Source organism: Bidens hawaiensis, unplaced genomic scaffold, assembly GCF_021521415.1.
Source record: "Bidens hawaiensis isolate Kalapana, Puna unplaced genomic scaffold, B.hawaiensis_p1.1 tig00032360_1, whole genome shotgun sequence".
In the NCBI taxonomy this organism is placed as follows: domain Eukaryota; kingdom Viridiplantae; phylum Streptophyta; class Magnoliopsida; order Asterales; family Asteraceae; genus Bidens; species Bidens hawaiensis.
The window spans coordinates 12,220-36,214 of record NW_027495495.1 but is presented as its reverse complement, the minus strand read 5'-3'; the positions used below and the strand labels follow the sequence as shown (position 1 = coordinate 36,214).

Genomic DNA, 23,995 nt, shown 5'->3' with positions numbered 1-23,995 from the left:
TTTAAAATTATTTCTCTTATTTATTTTGATATTCATTTGTTTTGTTATAAATATTAGTATAATTATGATATGTGACATATATTATATCTAAAAATTAACTTTCTTCATATTTACCATTTTCGAGTACTATCTAAGTATTTATCGAGTACTCTGAGTACACCCAACTCCCCAGTCGGTCATCTAGGGTCCGCTTAACGACTTTTGCAACCTTGTAATTAAATTTAATAAATCTATATTATTGTAAAAATTCAGCCTTTTTATTTGGATTATCTATGTAATTGATGAGCCACCATTTAATCTATATTTATATTATATATAAAGGAAGAGTGATGGACATAAATGTCATTTCATAATTGCATCACAAGGATAAAAAGGACATTTCATAATTCATGGTTTATGAAATTACTCTTTTATCCTTTTGCTTAGGTATTTCATAATTGAATGATAAGGACAAAAATGACATTTCATAATTAATGAATTATGCTATTATTACTTAGAAATACAAAAATGAAAGAATAAATATGTGTATCTATATCTATATTATCTATCTATATTATCTATATTATATTATTATTAAGGAGAAGTGAATGACAACTATCGTAATTTCACAATTGCATGATGAAGACAAAAAAGACATTCATAATTGGGGAGAAAAAGTAATTTGTCAATGTAACACCCCAACCCGGAACGGGCTGACGTGTCACTATTACAGATATCAAATCAACGCCACAATCCAAAATACAACAAAAATTAATGCAAACTACGTCATATTATTAAACAAAATGAATTAACTTTTAAAAGCTTTAACTTCATTATTATCTTTCATCACTAAATTCCCCGAATCCCGGATTACCTGAAAACAAAATAAGAAAAACAAAACAAGAAAACACGGCTGAGCCAAAAATTGCCCAGTAACGGAAAGAACAATAGTACATGTAAAGACGGACATACATAAAGCAAATATACACACTGAACTAAATCTGAACTACGTTGACACCAAAACCGATTCGAATATAAACTCGGAACCAATACCAAATCAGGACAGACGCTACCAAAATCCGATACACGATCTGAACATAATCAGAGGTATATATATATATACACATATTAAAACATATCAGAACTATAACAGAAACATATACAGATACTAAACTACACGACTTGTGATGTAATAATAAAATAAGTCATGTAAGCAGAAGCACCCAGAGCCAAAAACAGAGGGGTACACAGCTAGCTAGTCCATGCACCTATGAGATGGTACGTATGGCGTACACACATTATTCCATCCCCCAGAAATCAGAAGTCAGAACAGAACTAGGATCGATCCATACGCCCCTAAGTGGCCATAATACTTCACAAGTACTGGTTAGAGACGCCGTGAACTTTAATTACGCACTGTCACGACAAGTGTCATGCCGTTGACGCCCCAACGACAAGTCAGAAAATGCTCGGGTAACAGAGTACTAAAACTAAAAACTTATAACTAAAATATATTATATAAATAACTGAACTCAAAATATAACTGACGCGTAACAAAAATCCGTACTACAAAGTAACGGAATAGAGTCAATACTAAGTGTAAACGGAAACAGAAACCGTAATGAAGTAACGGAATATAATTTATACTATGAGTGACAGAAATCAGAAACCGTACTACGAAGTAACAAGAAACAGAATCCGTACCTTGATTATTACGCAAAAGTAACAAGTTGGCTTGTCTTCAACAATTATAAGAACCTTCGATTTATTGACACCAACTTTAAATTACTATAAAATATGTTACTCGATTTGACTTGAGGGTTCTAGTGACTTATCCGGCGACGGATTCATAACGTTTGTTATAACATGTTTATTAATGAAAAACCAATACTTTTATTTATTATTTAATCAACTGTGAGATGAATAAACTTCATATTCTAGCATTATAATAATATCAATCTCCTCTTCAATCATGGTGTGACTTACGAAAACATAACTAAATGACACAACAAGCTTTAGAAATTTGATGAATTCATAAATATACTAATAGTTATTTAAATATGTTGCTAGTATATATATGGTCGAAAGAAACAAACCAACAGATGCTTAATTTATTTATTTATTATTATTTATACTCACATATATTCTTCCAAAACAAAACGTTTTATATTAAACATCTGCTAGTCGCCGTCATGAATCGAACTCACAGAAGCATATGTACGAAACGCGTAGTAGTCGAGGGTCGGAAGTTCTTACCTAAGTAGCTGCACAAAACGAAACGAGTTGTAGACAAACGGAAAAGTCGGACTTCGTGGTATGTGCTCGATAGTTGAACAGAACTGAACCAGAAGATAGGTAGCAGCAGTGGTGGTTAACCACGGTGGCGACAACAATCGGCGAATAGGGTGGCATAGGTTTTCCGGCGACGAGTTACAGGGAGGTGGTAGTGTCGTAATGGTGAATGCGATATGGTTGAACACGATGTAGGGTTTGTGAAAAGAATATATAGTTAAACGAATCGTGTACCTCAAGTTACGCTCCATTCTTTTGATAATAGGGTTACATCTAATAATTCAAATTTTATAAGTTTTGCCGGAAATCACGTGGAAGATGCAGTGGGTTTCAAAACAACTTTTGGTATATGGCGAAACTAGTCCTCCAACTTTGCTTTATAATTAATTTAATATTTACAAACAAACCTTTCTATTTAGTATTTAATTTAAATAATCCCTAAACTCATTTTTTTTCTATTATCCAAAATGTTCGACTATTTTTTTTTATTAACGTTCCATCTGTTTAATGAGATTTTAACACATCTAATAATTGACCCCAAAACATTCAACGATTATTGCTTTATTATTTTATTTTATTGTTTAACAAATTTCCGGGTATTACAGTCAATCTCTCGTTTCATTCTTAAAGTGTTCGGTACAACTAGATCTAACACAAGTGTGAAGGACAAACATGTATTTTTTATAATTTTCTTATGATTAATTGATGATTAGCTTAACATCTAATGCTTTAATTGAATGCTAACTTAAATCTCAATTATTACATTAAACATATTGGACGTTTTATGGTCGACGACGTTCCGTCTCTTCACGATATCAATGGGGAAACACTAAACACCGATTCCAATTAATGAGAAATCAAAGCTAATCAATTTCAACAACTCATCCCTTCCGTATAAATCAAACAATATTCTTCATCAATTGATTCGCTTCACATATGTATTCCTCATATTCGTTCGATTATGTATTTGCATATTTAGGGTTTTTATTTTTGAATCAACTATGTTCGATTTTGTTTATGTGCTCTTCTTTTTCATTTTATATGAGATTGTATATTCATCAGTGTTGTAAAAGTCGGATTCCAAGGCCTTTGAATCGGCGATTCCAAGGTCCTCGGATATCAACCTTGCCGCCTTTTCTCAACTCGGACACCATTACTCGCCAAGGTCCAACTCGGTCAAAAGTCGGAGTACTCGGGATTACTCGGCCTCCAAGGTCAACTCGGCCAATTTTTTTAATTTTTTCTATTTTTTTTAATTTTTTTAATTTTTAGTGAAAAATTAAAAATAACAACAAAACATGAATTTTTTGAATTATGTTTTTTTATATGAATTATGTTTATTTTTGACATGAATTATGCTTATCTTAACATATATATAATATCCAATAATTATTTTATGTTATATTTATCATGTCCGAGTATAAGCCGAGTACTCCACGAGTACTCCGAGTACTCCCTAAAAGAGGGTCGGCCGCCTAGGGACCGCCTAGCGAGTTTTACAACATTGATATTCTTGCATTCCTAATTGATTCATTTAGTCGTATTTATAATTAATTCATGTATTGAACTAATCCTTTTTTTTCCTATTGAATCGATGTGAACCATTATAGATGAACGGGGGATTTGCCGTTGGACTGTATTAGATGTTGTTTGAATCGGTAAGTTAAGAAGAAAAAAGGGAAGCAACTACAGAAAAAATATATACTCAAGGATTTGAAGTATGGAAGATTAGGGATTCACAATCTTCACCCTCAACGACACCTGTGGTGGTCAATAAGGTCAATGTTGGGGTCATGCTTTTAGTTTGGTGCCTACTAGGTTTTTCAGATCAAAAAACATTGATATGAACTTGGATTCGGTGGCCCTTGGTGTGAGGGTCCCTTTTTGTTTCCACTGATTTGATATGGCAACTTTTAACGAATTTGCTTTCGAGTGGGTGGATTCGGGTTTTTTAATGGATCAATTAAGTATAACGAGCCAAGCCATGAAGTTATCAACCGCTTGATTCCAATGGCTTTATTTGGAAGACAAAATGGCAAAAGACGTCCTTTACGTTTGGTCTGATTTTCAGTAGACGTCCTTTATCGAAACAAATAGCAGAAGACATAACTCATGTATCAAATTCCTTTCAACTTACGTCCTTTGACACTAACCCAGTTAAAATTTTCTGTTAACTTTGATCATATGCTTTGCACATGAGGGTACTGTGGTCATTTAACATTATTATTTAATAACTAAAAATATAATAAAATTACATAAAATTTTGACCATCTCTCTCTCTCTTTTTCTCTCTTTCTCTCCCCTGCAAATCTTCACCATCTCTCTCGCTCTTTCTCTCTCTCACACACACACACAAACCTCGCCGAAAACAGTGGTGGCGGCCGAGAATATCACCGGAGTTTAGAAACTAGTAAATTAAGGCTAAGCAATCTTCGGGTATATCATAAATGTAATCAACGGTTGAATCGGGAAATTTGGGAAGTGGGTTTTCGTCGGAGTGGGTGAAATCGGGTAAGTATATCATGGATCTACTATGGGAGATGTGGTGCTTATTTGTTGATTTGGGTGGTGGTTTCCATAGATGGTGGTGGAGAGAGATGACAGGTGGTGGTGGTGGTGGAGACGCAGATTAGAAAGACGATGATGGTGGTCAAGTGGGGGTTTAAAGGCGGCGACAGTGGTGGTTTCAGGTGGTAATCGGGGTTCAAAACATGTGTGGGCATGGATTAGGGATTCAAACTAGATCTGTACAAGGTGGAATCCTTGATTGGTTATGGTGGCTTAATGGTGGGTGTGACGAGATCTGGGAAAAACAGAGGGTGCAGAGTAGGCGGCGACGACGAGATGGATTTGGTGTTGAATGGTTGTGGCCGGAGTTGGTGTGAAATGGATTTGGTTATGGTGGCTTAATGGCCGGTGGTGGCCAAAGTTTATAGAGATGGATTTGGTGGTGGCCGGAGTTGGTGGTGGTATGGTATGCGGCGATGGTGGCCGGAGTTGATAGTGTTGGATAGTCGTGGCCGAAGTTGATGGTGTTGGATGGTCGTGGCCGGAGTTGATGGTGTTGAATGGTGGTGATGAGTTGGATGGTGATGAAGAAGATGATTACTACACAAAAGGTCAAATCTTTAGTCTAATTACACAAACAATCCTTAAAGGCGTAAAATGACCACACTACCCTCATGTGCAAAGCACATGATCAAAGTTAACAGAAAATTTTAACTAGGTTAGTGTCAAAGGACGTAAGTTGAAAGGAATTTGATACATAAATTATGTCTTCTGCTATTTGTTTTGATAAAGGACGTCTACTGAAAATCAGACCAAACATAAAGGACGTGTTTTACCATTTTGTCTATTTGGAATGCCAAACTAATTTTAGTCTATATTTTTTTATTATTTAAAGTGACATCATAAATCAACCATTTTGTTTGCTTAAAATATCCCAAAACAATAGCTTTTTTCATATATTTAAAAGATTTTTACCATTACAATTTTGATAATATCAACATATCTTGTTCAACCATTAAGAGGTTCATTTGTGATAAGGCAAATATATAAGCAAGTCGAATTTAGATGTATTATATAACTCAGTTTTCAAGTCAAAACAAATAAACTACATATCAATACCCGGGGTACCGGTATCGGTATTAAGTGTTTATATACAGTTTTAGGGCTGGCAATTCGTGGCTTAACAGGTTTAACAGGTAAGAGGCGACGCGCGTAACACAAATATCAAACTTGAATACGACTCGTTTAACTACTTTATATGTCATGACTATAAGACAGTTTTAAGTTTTGTGTAACAATAAGGGATAATGAGGGAGTCTAGCCTACTAATTTCAATTATTTAAGAAAATAAAAAATTCACATACCGCACTTTTTTGATTGACAGGTATTATCGTGTCTTTAACAGGTACCCAATTTCCAGTCCTATACAGTTTGTTTACGAATCAGAGCATACATCATTGGTTAGTCTGATTATTGAGTGTTTTGTCTTTATTATGTGTTCACAAGAAAATAATTGTGAGTTTATGATGAAACCGAAAGCCATGGAGATTTATAGCATGGGTGCTCATCTTGAAATCTTGAAATTCCACTTCATACTCCAGTGCATTTAAAATTTATGCATTCTTCACTTAAAAACTATTTGGTTTGAAGATTTGAAAATATATGGTTTCAAGCCTTCAAGTATAAATCAGTCGCCTATAATTCAACAAGACCTATGATTGAAACACCCTGCAGTGTGAAGCCTAGCACCTCATTTTTATATTCTTCTCGATGCTAAATTGTTCTTTTTCTCTTTTTTAATATTGGTGTTACCTTAACATGTTGAAATTATTGTTGGTGGTTATTGGTTAAACTATGTGATTTTACTAAATGGTTGGATCACGTGGCTCGTGCATATATGCAACTGTGGCCCAGTTTTGACGGTTTTTAGGTAAAAGTGTGATCCAAACCGTACTAACAATTTTCAATCTTAATAAATCGAAACGTTTAAAAATAAAAATGGAACCATACCAACAGTTTGATTCTAGCAAATTATTGAATATATTTTGAAATAAACTTCTTATTTCTAAAACCAAAACATTAACTTCTCTAAAAATTCTTAAAAAGGTTAACGAGTCAACCCACTTTTTGACGGGTCGGGTTTGGGTTGACCTGTTTAATAAAACTGGTCATGTCAGCCAACATAAACCTATATTTTTTCGTGTCGGGTTTCGGGTCGTGTCAGGAATTGACACCCCTAATACTGACTATAATAACATCAACAGGAGACTTCCGGTGTGTGATATGGCTATTAAACTTTGTGATAATTAATATTGTTCCAAGTACATCTTAAGAGTATTGTCTTTTGTTGTTTTTTCCATCATTAATATTATTAATTAATGTTCTTTCTGATAATGATCGTGCATAGGGTATGGGGTGTTCCATTTGAGGTTAAAAATACCCACATTGGATCATTTATAAGTAGACAAATAAATATTGTCATCTCAAATTTTTATTTTATTTAGTCTTTATGGTGTTTAACGAGTGACAGTTTCTATTCAGTTTTCAGAAGACTAGGACTACTAAAAGGGAAATAATTATTGAGGCATTAGCTTAAAACTTCTATATTAAACTACTTAAGCCTTGGGTAAACTTAAAGGTAAAAAGACTTGGCTAATACTTAACATTTGAAAAAATAAATTTAAATACTTTGACCAGGGTTTAATGTTAAATGAGGTCAACGGAAATAGATTATATGAATCACCAACATATGCAATTATTGCTCTATTGCTAATAATTCTATCGACATCATTTGCTTTTTATTAGCTTCACAAGTTTTTTTCCCTTATTATTTTTTATTTTGTATTATGTTTGAAAAAGTTAAAATGGGTTACACTATTGTCAATTCCAGGAAAAAAGGTGCTAATTGTTTCGGGTTATTTGAAACAGTTTGAAAAAAAGGATTTGCAGTGGACAAAATACTAATACGGGCTAGATTTACGAGAATGGTACTTTGGGAATACTCAAAAAGTGAAACTAAATACAATGGAAATTATGGTATAAAAAGATTTAGTTTCACATCGAACATATTTTAGAAATTTGGTGTACTGTTGCTTTGTTGGTAAACTTCATTTCAGGTCATTTAGATACTGTTATAGTTGACTTTTTGAAAGTCAAACATGCATTTAGCAGCAGCTAACGAGTCAATGTATTTAACTAAGTTTTGCACCTTATCATTTAGAATGTATTTAACTAAGTTTTGCACCTTATCATTAAGGTAAAACTGTAAAATATATGGAGTACATAATCTTTTACAAGTAAGAAACAATTGAATTAAACACTTTTAATTAAGATAACTATTAAACGAAATGCATAAATATGATCATAGATTTTCCAATTTGATTTTGAAAAACGTTTATGTTTCAGTCTTTCAGATGCCGTAGAACGGTTGGGAAAACTTATTTATATTTTCTACTCCAACCGCAACCAAAAAGACCACTACTAATAAATATTTCATAAAACACGATGTATACAATATATATGCATACGTTAGTATTTTAATACCCCCCCAACACACAAACACCCCACAAAAAACAATATCTAACAAACCATATGCACATGTGGTAGCGCGCTCGCACTGATAACCCATTACAGACCACGCCACACACTACAAACCAATACGAGAAGATAACCTGCAGAAACCCGCGGCATCGCGTGGGCACATTTGCTAGTTTTACAAAAATACAAAATTTGCATAAGTATTTTTGAATAAATGACTAGGACCTTTTCTTGTTAGATATAAAAGTCCACCTTTGACTTGCAATTGGTGCATTAGGTGTTTGTTTGACCATCAATTTTCTTTCGTTCTCTTGAATCATTCATACACAATAGTTCAAAATGGGGCCTTAATCAGTTATTTCGTTCGGATGTTTACGAGTTTTGAAATAATTTTAGTATCATCAGATTTTTATATAAATAGTACAAAACATCAATACCTTATTCGGTTTTAATCATTTATTTTACTTGTCACTTGATATTTCTGAGTTTTGAAATGAATTTAGTATTATCAACCTTTTCTAAGGACGGTTATAAAACGGGCACTAGCAAGTAAATAAAAACCCAAAAAACAAACAATCATCAAACGAATTTAGAATTGAAACTACACTTGGTATTATCAACTATTTAAAGTAATTTTCACTCGTTGAAAAACATTGAGTCGGACCTAATACGACAATATCGTCTTCATCAATTTAACAAGTTTCATTTGAATCCTTCTTTGGTGGTGTACGTTTCGTAGAGTCGCATATTCAAGCTTAAGTATTAAAGTCTATATTTACGTGACAATTCAACAAGTTTAACCCGGATTTCTTAGATACATTATACATTTCTTTTGTCCTACGGGTGTACCTTAGAAAAGGATCAGAGGCGACTGTCATAGATAGATGTTTTGAGTGTGCTTGATTGAATTCAAAAGTAATGCACGAAACTGGAGATCCCAGCCGCACGTGGTCATGTGCTTCACAAGTTGATGGCCTTTCATTTATGATCAGTAACATTAAAATAAGGGTGTTAATCATGTCAGGTTGGCGGGTTAACTAGATGAATAACTAAACTCTAATTTGACCCGTATATTTATTTGTGTCAAGGAAACAACTCTAACACTTAAAGTGGTGTAACCCGAAGTCCTGAATGCGACTTGTTTAATCTAATTTATCGCAAGAGTCAAATTGGTTGACAATTTGGTGGGTTGGAATCGAGTTGTAAATGTGAAAAACAAGTTGACGGATTTCAATAATGCGTTAAACGATGATTTAATTACGTGGCTTATATTGATCAACTTATATACAACAACCTCATATTGATCAACATATATACAACAACCTCGCTTATCAAATGATTAATGTATATAACAATAATGGTTGTCGATCATGTTGAGTTTACAGGTTAAAGTTTTAAATGAATGGGTTAAATATGTGAAATCACACAATCAAAGTATACCAAAAAAAAAATCCTTGATATAGGATTTTTTATTCTTTTTTCAATTGTGTGTACCTTATAAATAATAAAAGGGAAAATTTCCAAAATAGCTCATTTATAAAATGTGGTTTCAAGTTTGTTCCCACAAATTCAAGTTTCCAACTTTGTTCCTTTGGTATCTCGTCGCCGACGGCGTATTAGCGAACACCGACGATGTTTTAATATAACATAGGGTTGACAATGCGTTATGTTGCTAACATAGGGTAGCAGCGATGCGTTAATGTTTAAAGCAGGGGTTCCACGATGCGTTAGTTGATAACGCATCGCTGCTACCCTATGTTAGTAACATAAACGCATCGTCAACCCTATGTTATGTTGGCAACATAAACGCATCGTCGGCGAACCCCTGCTTTAAACATTAACGCATCGCTGCTACCCTATGTTAGCAACATAACGCATTGTCAACCCTATGTTATATTAACACATCGTCGGTGTTCGCTAACATGTCGCCGACGACGAAATACCAAAAGAACAAATTTGAAAACTTAAATTTGAGGGAACAAACTTGAAACCATATAATATAATAATGGGTCATTTTAGGGATTTCCCATAATAAATAGACTATTTGACTGTTCTTCATATAACCATGTCTTTCCCTTAAGCATAGCAACCCATGTTTGAAACTCATGTCATTGAACATTTGCTGTCAACTGTGTAACACCCCGACCAAAGGCGGATTATACATCGGGGCGATGTCACAAACTGTTCCTTAAGCAACAACAAATAATAATCCCAAATCCATCATATGAAACCCAAACCCAAACCTGAAGAGGTAGGTCCCAGCAGAGCCCAGTTGGACTCGCAAGACTCACCTTAAACAGGGACGTCTGCGCAGAAACCAACTGGATCCGCAGGACCAACCATGCTCAGAGACGTGACGTCCTCACGCGCAGTACGCAAGCTGTTCCCGCAGGAAATGCCTCCCAATGGTGAAGGACTCCGCCTGTCCCTGCAGCCTCGGATACAAGCCATTAGGGAAGGCCACCCGCGCAGCAAGTCTACACGCACAAGGCACTTAGCTCTCAATCATTCAGTGTCACCTGAAGGAATGAGCGAAGCCGGGAACAATCCCGCACAAGGGCGGGAGGGGGAATACTCCCGCCCAAATAAGCCAGTCCGTACGATACGGGAAGATCTTCTGTACTGTACCTGACGAGGTATGGGAAAAAGATCTGACTAAAGATACGACAGCTTATGGACAACAGTATGGCGACCAGCATGCTCCTACACTGTATGTCACTATTAGCCGCTGCCTACTCACCAACTCTTGTCATACCACGTGCGCAGCCGGCAGTTGGTGGAAAAGGAATAGTATACAGCAGGCCTGGTCGCTATCAGCCGCTGCCTACCCACCAACTAACAGCAGGCACGTGCGTAGGCTACTGTTGGTGGAACAGGAATACTGTAGCAGCCGGCCACACCTCCTTGGAAACCTACCTTCGGCTATAAATACCACAAATGGTATGACCATCTCATCTTATCTGGTATCATCATATTATACCTGATATCTGCTCTAGCAATCTCTTAATATACATTTATATTTAAAGAGCAATCTAGTCTGATTCTCACGCCGGAGGGTGGTCACAAGGAGGAACCCCCCCCTTCTCAGTGACAAGCTCACGGTGTCTGTTTTGCAGGTTATCAGAAGAACCATCTTCTCAGGGTCTAACCCCTCGTGGGAAACATCTAACCCCCAGGTTACTAGTAATCTACTCGGGGTCTGGTTAGTGTTTCTTCATTGGCGCCATCCGTGGGACTCACCTTAAACAGGGACGTCTGCGCAGAAACCAACTGGATCCGCAGGACCAACCATGCTCAGAGACGTGACGTCCTCACGCGCAGTACGCAAGCTGTTCCCGCAGGAAATGCCTCCCAATGGTGAAGGACTCCGCCTGTCCCCGCAGCCTCGGATACAAGCCATTAGGGAAGGCCACCCGCGCAGCAAGGCTACACGCACAAGGCACTTAGCTCTCAATCATTCAGTGTCACCTGAAGGAATGAGCGAAGCCGGGAACAATCCCGCACAAGGGCGGGAGGGGGAATACTCCCGCCCAAATAAGCCAGTCCGTACGATACGGGAAGATCTTCTGTACTGTACCTGACGAGGTATGGGAAAAAGATCTGACTAAAGATACGACAGCTTATGGACAACAGTATGGCGACCAGCATGCTCCTACACTGTATGTCACTATTAGCCGCTGCCTACTCACCAACTCTTGTCATACCACGTGCGCAGCCGGCAGTTGGTGGAAAAGGAATAGTATACAGCAGGCCTGGTCGCTATCAGCCGCTGCCTACCCACCAACTACCAGCAGGCACGTGCGTAGGCTACTGTTGGTGGAACAGGAATACTGTTGCAGCCGGCCACACCTCCTTGGAAACCTACCTTCGGCTATAAATACCACAAATGGTATGACCATCTCATCTTATCTGGTATCATCATATTATACCTGATATCTGCTCTAGCAATCTCTTAATATACATTTATATTTAAAGAGCAATCTAGTCTGATTCTCACGCCGGTGGGTGGTCACAAGGAGGAACCCCCCCTTCTCAATGACAAGCTCACGGTGTCTGTTTTGCAGGTTATCAGAAGAACCATCTTCTCAGGGTCTAACCCCTCGTGGGAAACATCTAACCCCCAGGTTACTAGTAATCTGCTCGGGGTCTGGTTAGTGTTTCTTCATTGGCGCCATCCGTGCATAAAGCTAGAACTACATTTTTCTCCAGTTTTTTCAAACTTCTACAAAGATGGTTAGAGAAATTCCGGTAACCACAACCCCAGCTACTGGGGGGAATACCGGCAACACAGTTTTTACAAACACTACCCCGGTTACCCAAGCCGGGGCAAGTGAAGTAAATTTTACGAACACTACCCCAGTTACTCAAGCTGGGGCAAGTGCAGTAAATGATCGCCTACTGGGATCCACCGATACCCAGTTTGAGAAACGAAGACTCCCCCGCCAAACTATCGATGAAGTTAAGGCACGGGCGGAGGCACGACAAAAGGAATTCCAGGCTGAGTTGGACGAACGCTTGCGTTCCGTACAACAGGCCGACGAATTCGAATACTTGGAGGATGACTCGGAGGAATCCGACTCCGACGCGAACCCTCGCCATAGGGCAAAAGGGAAACGTAAGGAAACGGAATCCCAACCGAAAAGGCATTTTGGACAAGCCTTCAAACCAAAAAGCACAGGTGGAAGTCCACGAGACTTCTCCAAAACGTTCAGACCAAACGTTGCAAATGCGGGAACGTCCAAATTTGCAAGGGACATTGCGGAAGCAATCGCCCCAAAAAGTGCCAAACAAATGTCAAGCATAGGCACATATGATGGTATATCTGACCCCGATGATCATTTGAACAGATTCATAGCGGGGGCAACCGTCAGTAGTTGGACGGAACCTACGTGGTGTTACATGTTCCAAATGACGCTCGTGGGGGCTGCTAGAGCGTGGTTCGATCGTCTACCGGTCAACCACATCTACGATTGGGCAGACTTCCAACAGAAGTTTAGCCAACACTTCAGCCAGCAAAGAAAGTATACCGAGGAGCAATGGACAATCCTCAAATGCATTCGAGAAACAGATGAATCTTTGCTGGACTTCATCACTCGCTTCAACTCGAAGAAGCTAAGTCTGGGTAACATTAGCGAAGACCTTGTTCGCGCTGCTTTCATACAGGGCGCGAACGACCCATAGCTCATCCGCACCTTAACAGGTAAAGATGGCATGCCATCCACATGGGATGCCATCATGACAGCAGCTAAACGCTTTGCGGAAACGGAGAAGCAACTGGGTAGAGATCTCCCACAGAGCACAAACCTCTACACCCAGAAAACAAGAGAGGACAACGTTCTCACCGCCCGATTAAACAAAAAGCGGAAGCTAGGCATTTGGCAGTCAAGGGTAAACTTTGACACTTCATCCGGCTTGCAGCATCGGTTAGGCGGAAGGGATAACATACAGTCCAAGAACTCCAGATGGACGCCGCTCACCAAAAGCGTCACCGAGATATTCGCCACCGAGGAGCTCCCATGGCCAAAGCCTCAAATAATCCGACATCGTCACAATGCTGATCGGAGCAAGTACTGTGACTTTCACAGGACAAAAGGCCACACCACCGAAGAATGCATAGACGTGAAGGACATGGTCGAAGCATTCGTCAGAGATGGGACGCTTGCGCACCTCGTGGCGCAATGAACGCTGAGCAGGCTGATGCGTGTAGAACCCCAGCTGGGGGAAACACGAATAAAATTCCAGCTTCAAGGTGGAGACTACACGCTGCGTAAAGAACGAGATCCCGAACCAGGTGCGTATCGGCTCGATGGCACTCCCATCCCAACAACATGGAAGGGAGCTCATTTACACAGTTTGCATGTAAATCAATTCCAAATTTGTAAAGAAAAGGCCAAGAGCCACTTCTAATGGAAATGATTCTCCTTAAAACATTGACGCTGATGATTTTACATTTACATTTTTATGAACTATCAACACTAATATGCCGGTTTTCACCGCATAATTACGTGAAAAGTCGTTGCATGGGGAAGGCGGCAAAACCCGCATAAAACCAAAAAACGACAAACCTTCACGCAGGTCAGTTGAAGGGGAAAAGTTCAGTTATCCCATCAAATGAAAGTGCCGGTCTATCCGCATGAATCATGAAAGGAAACTGAACACTAACCTATTGACAACCGCGCGTCGAACGGTTAATTTATTCAACACTAATATGCCGGTATTCACCGCATAATTACGTGAAAAGACATTGGCTGGGGAAGGCGGCAAAACCCGCATAAACCCAAAAAATGGCAAACCTTCACGCAGGTCAGTTGAAGGGGAAAAGTTCAGTTATCCCATCAAATGAAAGTGCCGGTCTATCCGCATGAATCATGAAAGGAAACTGAACACTAACCTATTGACAACCGCGCGTCGAACGGTTCAAAACAAAATTCTTAAAAGGATGAGGAAAACCTACACGCAGGTCAGATATGGGTAAAGTTTAGCCATCCTACTAAGTGCAAGTGACGGTTCTACCCGCACAATCACGAAAGAGGAAGCAAAACTTCACACCTATTATCAACCACGTTCAAAGGTTAATTTATCCTTAAAGGATGAGGAAAACCTACACGCAGGTCAGATATGGGTAAAGTTTAGCCATCCTACTAAGTGCAAGTGACGGTCCTACCCGCACAATCACTAAAGAGGAAGCAAAACTTCACACCTATTATCTACCACGTTCAAAGGTTAACTTATTCTAAACACTTGGAAAATTGCTAATTTAAACTAAAATATGCAAGTCATATAACGTTTATAAAGCAAGGAATCCAATAAAAGAAACGGTCTTACCCGCACAAAAGATTTATATTTCATAAATATTCGTTACAAGAATGGCCGGGTAACTACCCGCCTACAAGAAAGTAAATCTATACAACTATATCTATCCTAGCAGCGGGAAGGGATCTTCAGGATCAGGCTTCAGGGCCACTTCCACTTGGACCAGCCCCATCAGTAGAGCGTGGCAGTTCAAGGAAAGCTCTGAGGATAGCTAGCCCGTCATCAGCAGCAGCAACTTCATTCACCTTCTCCACCACTGGATGCGGGAAGGCGGCGTATTGATTTACTGCTTGGTCGTATACAGCTTCGGTATCTACATTGAATAAAGGGAAGTTGGAAGGCGGGATGCCTTTCTCAACGAACCCTAGACCAAGCAGAAAGCCGGCCTTTTCCCCATCCTCGTGAGAAGCGTTGAGGGCTGCGCTCATAGCATCGTCATAAGATGTCTCTGAGAAGACCCGATGCACAACCTACAAAAGAAAATATACAAGTGTCAAACCTTTTCTATTTACAAAGAAAAGCGTAAAGACATGAAAACATACCTGAGACAACGCTTCTCGAAGAAGCCATTCCTTGGCAGCCAGAGCTTCTTGGAGGGCAGCTTGAGCTTCGTTACGGGCGCGTTCGGCTTCACTCTTGTTGAGGTTGGCAAGCAACACCTCTTTAGCCGCAGCCTCTTCGACGCCCTTTAGCTTACGCTCGGTATGGTCAAGCACCCCCCTCTGGTCCAGGATTTCTTGAAGCTTCTTAGCATCCTCCATTGCCAAGGCATCATGAGCCTGCTGGAGAGCCTCTAATTTTGCTTTAAGCTCTTCATTCTCCACGCGTAGAGGCTCAGCAACAGCTTCAGCCTTGGTGGCCCTCTCGGTTGCGTTCCTCGCAGTTTCCTTAGCCAGCCGAAGCTGTTCATTAACAGCTTGGGCAGCCTTGGAACGGGCCTCGAGTCGAGCCTGAACTTCAACCTCAAGGGCCTTGAAGGCCTTCTCCTTCTCCGCAGTCGCTGCGGAGAGTTTTTGGTTCTCCTCCCGGATAGCCCGCGCCTGAGCTACTTCTTTAGCGCGAGCTGCTTTTAACTTGTCGTTTTCATGACAAAGCAGCTCGACGCGCGGCTGCATCCGGGCGAGGAGAACCCGAAGCTCATTGCTTAGCCTACCCTCCTGGTAGCTAGCCATGGCTTCCCCCAACGCACCACTGGGAGCAGCGTGACGAGCCCATTCCACGCACTCCACAGGGGTACGAAGGGTTGTTCCTCGGCGTATGTTCCATCGCGGAACATACACTTCATTGGAATCCGACACTGCAGAAAACAAAAAGCAGTTAGGAAAAGATGATAAAAAATATATAAGTGAAAAAGGACCAAAGGAACCCTACGCACCTGTAGGGTCTATAACAGGCCGATAGCCGCCGAACCCATCACCTGAACCCAAAGGAAACCCATCCAAAAGGTCAGGCAGATGGGAAGGTGGCAAAGATTGGAGAGAACCCCCATGCGTACCTGATGGACCGGCCATCGTTGCCGGTGGCGGGGGCATGGTAGCAGCCGCCGCAGTCGCTGCCGCAGAATCCGCAGCAATAGTAACCGCCGGCTCGGTGAAGGATGCTGTAAAAATCGCACTCACGGCCGGCGGTGACGTCATCTCGGCTGGAACAGTCGGCTCAAAGGAGTGAGCAACTGAACCAGCGGGAGCAGGCGCAGGCGCCTGGGTCGACGCCTCAGGTAGGCTGACCAAGCCTACCGTCATCGGCGGAGAGGTACTCCTATGCTCTCCACCCTGGAATGCGTCAACATCCACGCCTGCGTAAAGAAGAAAAGTGTTAAAAAGGATAAAGCTATGAAGATAAAAGCTGAAGGAAGTTGTACTTACGGGTTTTCTTGAGCCTGAAAGTACGAACGGGCGGGGATGAACCCGATGGAGCCGGCCTCTTTGCGCCGGTCACCGTCGTCTTCTTGGGCTCTCCGGAGGTGACAGTCGCAACCTCCGGAGCCGTGGTCTTATCACCACCGGGATTCCCCGCCACCTCCTCGCTCTAAGTCTCCGAGTCAGACAGAGGCACTGGATCGGCAGTGGAGGCCACCTTCTCCTTTCCCTTCCCGCCGGCAGCCTTCTTCTTCCGCACCAACGGAGGACCATCCGCGGATTCCTCATCAGAACAGACGATTAGAGGAATTCCAGCAGAGGTTTCAACATTGAGGGGTCGAGGGTTGAAGAGCGCCTTACCTGGCCGCCTGGCGCTAAGGATCTCATGGCCTAGCGGATAGACCTCCACGAACCGATCCGCAGTTTGTTCGAGGATGGGCAACTCGTTCTCGTCAAGAGCGCGAGTACCCATCCGTACGGGACCGTCAGCCTCCCGCGGGTTAAGGAGCGACTTCAGGTCGTTACCCTCTGAAATAAACAGGGAAAAAGTTAGAAGAAATTTAAAATCAACAAAAGGAAAGAAAGCATACCGTAAGGAACAGAGTTCGAACCGTATTCGAGGACGATCGGAACCTTCTGCGCGTCCGCCGCCTTCCAGACCCGGCTCATCCCCAACATGACCATCCCGGACTCCGCAAACCGGTAAACCGGAGATTGGATCCGAGATATCCTCGAAAACCATTCCGCCTCCTGGTAGTTGGAGGCGTGAAGGCTTGGGAGAGCTTGCCCATTCTTAAACTTCATGGCAAGGGGAATGGCGCGAGCGGAGATAAAGAAGAACTCCCGCTTCCACGCGCGAAGACTGCGCTCGGTCGCGCAAATCTTTAAACCCTTAATACGGGTTGTCAGGGTATACCACCCCTGGATGCACCTCCAAGTGTAGAAGGTCATCAGGCGGTCAACATGGGGCTCGATGCCCAAAATCCGGCACACCCACTCGAAGTGGCGAATCTTGGCGATCGCCATGGGGTGCAGCTCGGTCAGATGAACACCGTGCCTCTCAAGGACACGGTAAACAAACTTTGTCAATAGGAACCTAAGATTCCCATAGACAAAGAATGCTGCATAAACCCCGATCTTGCCTCTGGGGGCATCGTACACAGTCTGATGGGGTTCAGGAAACTCAGGCTCGAGAGGATCGAGCATGAACTTCCTGACAACATACCGGTACAGATCGCCGGGCAGAGCACACTGGCACTCGCCAGCAGTACTCTTGTCATCGGCTGCAGACTCGAGATCACGTGAAGACATCTTGCAGAAAGAAGAAAACGATTTCGGGAAAATGCTTGCCTGAAAAGGTGAGTATTTGCCGGAAATCGCTAAGAAGAAGAAGAGAAGGGTGAAAGTGTGGATTACAAAGAGCCCTCTCCCCCTTTATATACTAATCGCAATTAATGCGATGAATTTAATGCGGAGGAGAGAGAAATCGAAGGTGCAATGAAACTATGACACGTGGCAAAAAGCAAGCTGGCAACAGCTGTTGACAGGACGCGTACCATTAATTTCGCGGCCACGCGCCCGAAAAATCGCGCCCACGCGCCTGAAAAAGCGTCTGGAATGACCATGTACTGTCACGTCACCATAACTTCCTGCACGTCCTGACACAGTCAGAAGAAACCGTCGCACGACGTTTCAGAGGTTTGGACTGTTCTTATCTTTCCACCAACCTTTCGAATTTCAAAATTCAAAATTTAAAAATGTTAAAAAGTAAGCGGGAAAATACCCCTTACCTTGGCGAACAAGTAACCGTAAGACGGATGCGGGTACAGTGTTAAGGCAAAACCCTTCACATACCTAGCACCCGCAGGGAATTGAAGCCAAGTAAACCTTGGCGAACAAGTAACCGTAAGACGGATGCGGGTACAGTGTTAAGGCAAAAACCCTTCACATACCTAGCACCCGCAGGGAATTGAAGCCAAATATTCCTCGGGAACCAACTATAAGACGGGTGCGGGTACAGTGTAAAGGCAAAACCCTTCACATACCTAGCACCCGCAGGGAATTGACGCCAGGAATACCTTGGAAGTAAAGTAACCGTAAGACGAGCGCTGGTACAGTGTTAAGGCAAAACCCTTCACATACCTAGCGCTCCGCTGGGAATTGAAACCAAGAAGGATCTTCTGGGCAATGCTTGCGGAAACGGAAATAACATCCCCGCATAGCGGGAACGTCGAGAACTACGTTGTTTGAAGCTCCAGGATGGAATTGGTGGTTTTAACATAATTGATCACTATGTTCAAAACTACCAAAACCTCATGGAGAGTCCACACAAGTGGGACTCAACGCTCCTGACTTGCGAGGAGGTTACAGACCTACCCGCATCATACCCAAAGACCAAGCAGGAAACTCGGGAATTTCTGCAAGTGACAAGGACTTCCGCGGGAAGAATCCCCATGGAAAACCTTAAAAAACCCCTTTTCAAAACCCTTTGCTTAAGTCCAAAAGTTCACCTCACTTTATTAAACACGCATGAGAAGAACATTGGACTGGGGGGACTTGAAGAGGTAGGTCCCAGCAGAGCCCAGTTGGACCCGCAAGACTCACCTTAAACAGGGACGTCTGCGCAGAAACCAACTGGATCCGCAGGACCAACCATGCTCAGAGACGTGACGTCCTCACGCGCAGTACGCAAGCTGTTCCCGCAGGAAATGCCTCCCAATGGTGAAGGACTCCGCCTGTCCCCGCAGCCTCGGATACAAGCCATTAGGGAAGGCCACCCGCGCAGCAAGGCTACACGCACAAGGCACTTAGCTCTCAATCATTCAGTGTCACCTGAAGGAATGAGCGAAGCCGGGAACAATCCCGCACAAGGGCGGGAGGGGGAATACTCCCGCCCAAATAAGCCAGTCCGTACGATACGGGAAGATCTTCTGTACTGTACCTGACGAGGTATGGGAAAAAGATCTGACTAAAGATACGACAGCTTATGGACAACAGTATGGCGACCAGCATGCTCCTACACTGTATGTCACTATTAGCCGCTGCCTACTCACCAACTCTTGTCATACCACGTGCGCAGCCGGCAGTTGGTGGAAAAGGAATAGTATACAGCAGGCCTGGTCGCTATCAGCCGCTGCCTACCCACCAACTACCAGCAGGCACGTGCGTAGGCTACTGTTGGTGGAACAGGAATACTGTTGCAGACGGCCACACCTCCTTGGAAACCTACCTTCGGCTATAAATACCACAAATGGTATGACCATCTCATCTTATCTGGTATCATCATATTATACCTGATATCTGCTCTAGCAATCTCTTAATATACATTTATATTTAAAGAGCAATCTAGTCTGATTCTCACGCCGGAGGGTGGTCACAAGGAGGAACCCCCCACTTCTCAGTGACAAGCTCACGGTGTCTGTTTTGCAGGTTATCAGAAGAACCATCTTCTCAGGGTCTAACCCCTCGTGGGAAACATCTAACCCCCAGGTTACTAGTAATCTGCTCGGGGTCTGGTTAGTGTTTCTTCAAAACCCAAACCCCAACTATGCATCTTCATCTTCATCCTCTCACCACCACCACCACCCACCACCGCCGTTGACTTCCTCTTCAACTCCTTCACCACCGCCACCAACCTAACACTCTCACATGACGCACGCATCCAACCACCTGTCATCCGCTTATCCAACGACTCAAACCAATGGTCCATCGGCCGAGCCTTCTACCCAACTCCAATCCAAATCATCCAACCAACTTCCAATAACCTCACCGTCTTTTCGACCCAGTTCGTGTTCTCTATATTGCCAGAAATCAGTTCCAGTCCTGGCTTTGGGATCAACTTTGTGTTGTCTAATGTTACTGACCCTCCTGGAGCAATTGGAGGGCAGTATTTGGGGTTTTTTCGAACTCGGGTGCGGATGAGTTTAATGAAACGAATGATAATCATGTTGGGATTGATCTTACTAGCCCCGAATCGGGGTATATTGTCCAAAATTCCGAAGTTTGGATATCCGAAATTTTATATTGTCATTCGGGTTGGACATTTAGAAAATATAGGATATTTCGGATATCCGAATTAATCCAAAATGTTTTTTAAAATTGTTTAATGACAAGTATTAGTTAGAAATTTATGATATTTCGGATATATTTCAGATAGTTTTTGGACATTTCGGATATTTAAGTTAAAGTTTAGATATTTTTGTAATATTCAGATATTTCGGATGTCCGTAATTTAGAGGTGTACAAAACCGGTTTTTTTCCCAAGCCAACTGGTTTGGTCAACCCTAGTCAAAACCGAACCGGTTCGGTTTAAAAACCGGTTTAGGAACAACAGAGGTCGACCTGGTCCAGCTCGGTTCGGTTCGGTTTCGAACCGGTTTAAACCCAAACCGGTCCGGTTTTAATACTGGTTTGGTAGATCTTAAGGGGAACCGGTCCCAGAACCCGTGGCTTGGGTCGGTTCGGGAACCGGTTTGGATTAAACTGGTTTTATTTTCAAACCAGTTCGGTTTGCAAAGAATTGGTCCCAAACTGTTTACTTTTGTACACCTCTACCGTAATTAGGGCCGTAAACGAACCAAACAATCAGGGAATAGTTTGGCGGGAAGTTCATTTATGTTCGTTCATTTAATAAATGAACGAATAGGAACAAGAAATTTCGTTTGATTAGTTAAACAAACGAACATAAACAGAGCCCTCGTTCGTTCAATTGTGTTCGTGAACGTTCGGTAATGTGTTCATGAAGTTCGTTCATGTTTGTTTGCACATATTGTTCATGAAAGTTTTTTTTTTTACATTTATTTTATCTAAACATTATATATTCTTTAATTTATTACTCCTAACATAAAATAGGAAACTATATTCTCACACTGTTTCCATTTCATTTCTCATTATTCACATTCATAAATTCATCGATCTCAATCTCTAGGCTTCGCCAATTTCATTTGTGTGTGTTTGTGAACACATTCATGTCCTTAATGAACTAGCACGAACATAAATTCTCGTTCTGTAAGTGTCTATGAACCGTTCTTGAACACATTATTTCTTAACAAACGAACATGAATAGGACCTTGTTCGTGTTCGTTCGGTTTGTTTGCAGCTGTAAAATTTTTTTAAGGTTCTTAAATATTTTTTAAAATTAATAAATTCGAATACTGATTTGGATATTGAAACTCATTATTTTGAACACCCCAGGTATATGTTGATGCTGGCTACTACAACTCCAGTGGGAGCTTCATTCAGATCAATATGCGAAGCGGGCAAAACATACACGCGTGGATTGAGTTCGATGGACCTAGATTGGAGATCAACGTCACGATCGCTCCAGCGGGTATGTCCAGACCAGTTAGACCGTTGCTTACTTACCGAGATCCGATTATTGCTAATTATGTGTCTCCCCAAATGTATGTTGGGTTTTCTTCTGGTAAAACCACTTGGGTTGAAGCACAGAGGGTTCTAGCATGGAGTTTTAGCGACACAGGTGTCGCAAGAAACATCAATACTACAAATTTACTGGTTTTCTTGGCTCGGCCGGAGTCGAATTCTGGTTTGTCCACCGGAGCTATAGTGGGTGTTGTATGTGGTTCGGTGGGGTTCTTTTTATGCTTGCTAGGTGTTTTTTTCTCTGTCTGGCTGAAAAAACGAAACGAAAATAAAGAAGATGAGATTGAAGATTGGGAGCTTGAATACTGGCCTCACCGGTATGATTACGAAGAGCTGAAAACCGCTACGAACGGGTTTTCAAAAGATCAGATTCTTGGTGCGGGTGGGTTTGGTAAAGTTTACAAAGGAACGTTGAGTAACAAAACCGAAGTGGCGGTTAAATGTGTGAATCATGATTCGAAGCAAGGGTTAAGGGAGTTTATGAACGAGATCGAGAGTATGGGTAGACTTCAACATAAAAACCTGGTTCAAATGAGGGGTTGGTGTAGAAAAGGTAACGAGTTGCTTCTCGTGTATGATTATATGGCGAACGGTAGTTTAAACACTTGGGTTTTCGATAAACCGAAGGGTGTTTTGGGTTGGACGGGGAGGAAACGGGTGTTGGCTGACGTGGCGGAGGGGTTAAGTTATTTGCATCACGGGTGGGAGCAAGTGGTGGTGCATAGAGATATTAAGTCGAGTAACATGTTGTTGGATTTGGATATGAGAGGACGGTTGGGTGATTTTGGGTTGGCTAAGTTGTACACGCAAGGTGAGGTACCGGGGACCACGCGGGTAGTGGGGACACTCGGGTATTTGGCGCCAGAGCTGGCTATGCTGGCGGCACCCACGACGGCTAGTGATGTTTATAGCTTTGGAGTGGTGGTGTTAGAGGTGGCGTGTGGGCGGAAGCCTATTGAGACGTGGCGGGATAGGGATGACGATATGATTTTGGTTGATTTGGTTAGGGAAAAGTATGTTGAAGGGAAGCTATTAGAGCTTGTGGATGTGAGGATTAAGGGGGGGGGGGTATGACGTGGCGGAGATGGAGGCGGTGATGAAGTTAGGGTTGAGTTGTTGCCACCCTGATCCGGTGCATAGGCCGACTATGAGGGAGGTGGTAACGATCTTGTTGGGTGAGGATACCACTGTTGCTCCGAGAGTTGTTTTGCAAGAAAGCACGAAAGAGCCGTCACCATAACCACCACTACCACTGTCACACCCGGCCCTAAACGGCGGAAACAGCCGGGCGCACGCGAGTGGGGATTGATAGTCAAGCACGGGTCATTGCAAACATTTAAGAAAAATAAAATTTCCATTGCGCATGAAATGTCTAGTACAAAATACATTACATTGTTTAGAATTACATAAAAACATCCAAGTATGAAAATCATTGAAGATTTCCGCGCCATATCCCCTTACGTGGCGGGAACAACCGCGCGCGTCGAAGGGATAGAACCAAAATCTTCCAAAAAGCTAATTTTAGATGTTCTGCGTGAGGTGCTCTATGTGTGACTCCATGCGCTACCTAGTTGTCTCCTGAAAGACACGTAAAAACATTTGAATCAGTATAAACTGAGTGAGTT

General features: G+C 42.0%; 1 pseudogene; it reads left to right on the top strand.

Annotated features, from left to right (window-relative positions):
- Nucleotides 1-4,982: 4,982 nt before the first annotated feature.
- LOC143583331 (L-type lectin-domain containing receptor kinase S.1 pseudogene) lies at nt 4,983-23,617 on the top strand (annotated as a pseudogene).
- Nucleotides 23,618-23,995: the final 378 nt, after the last annotated feature.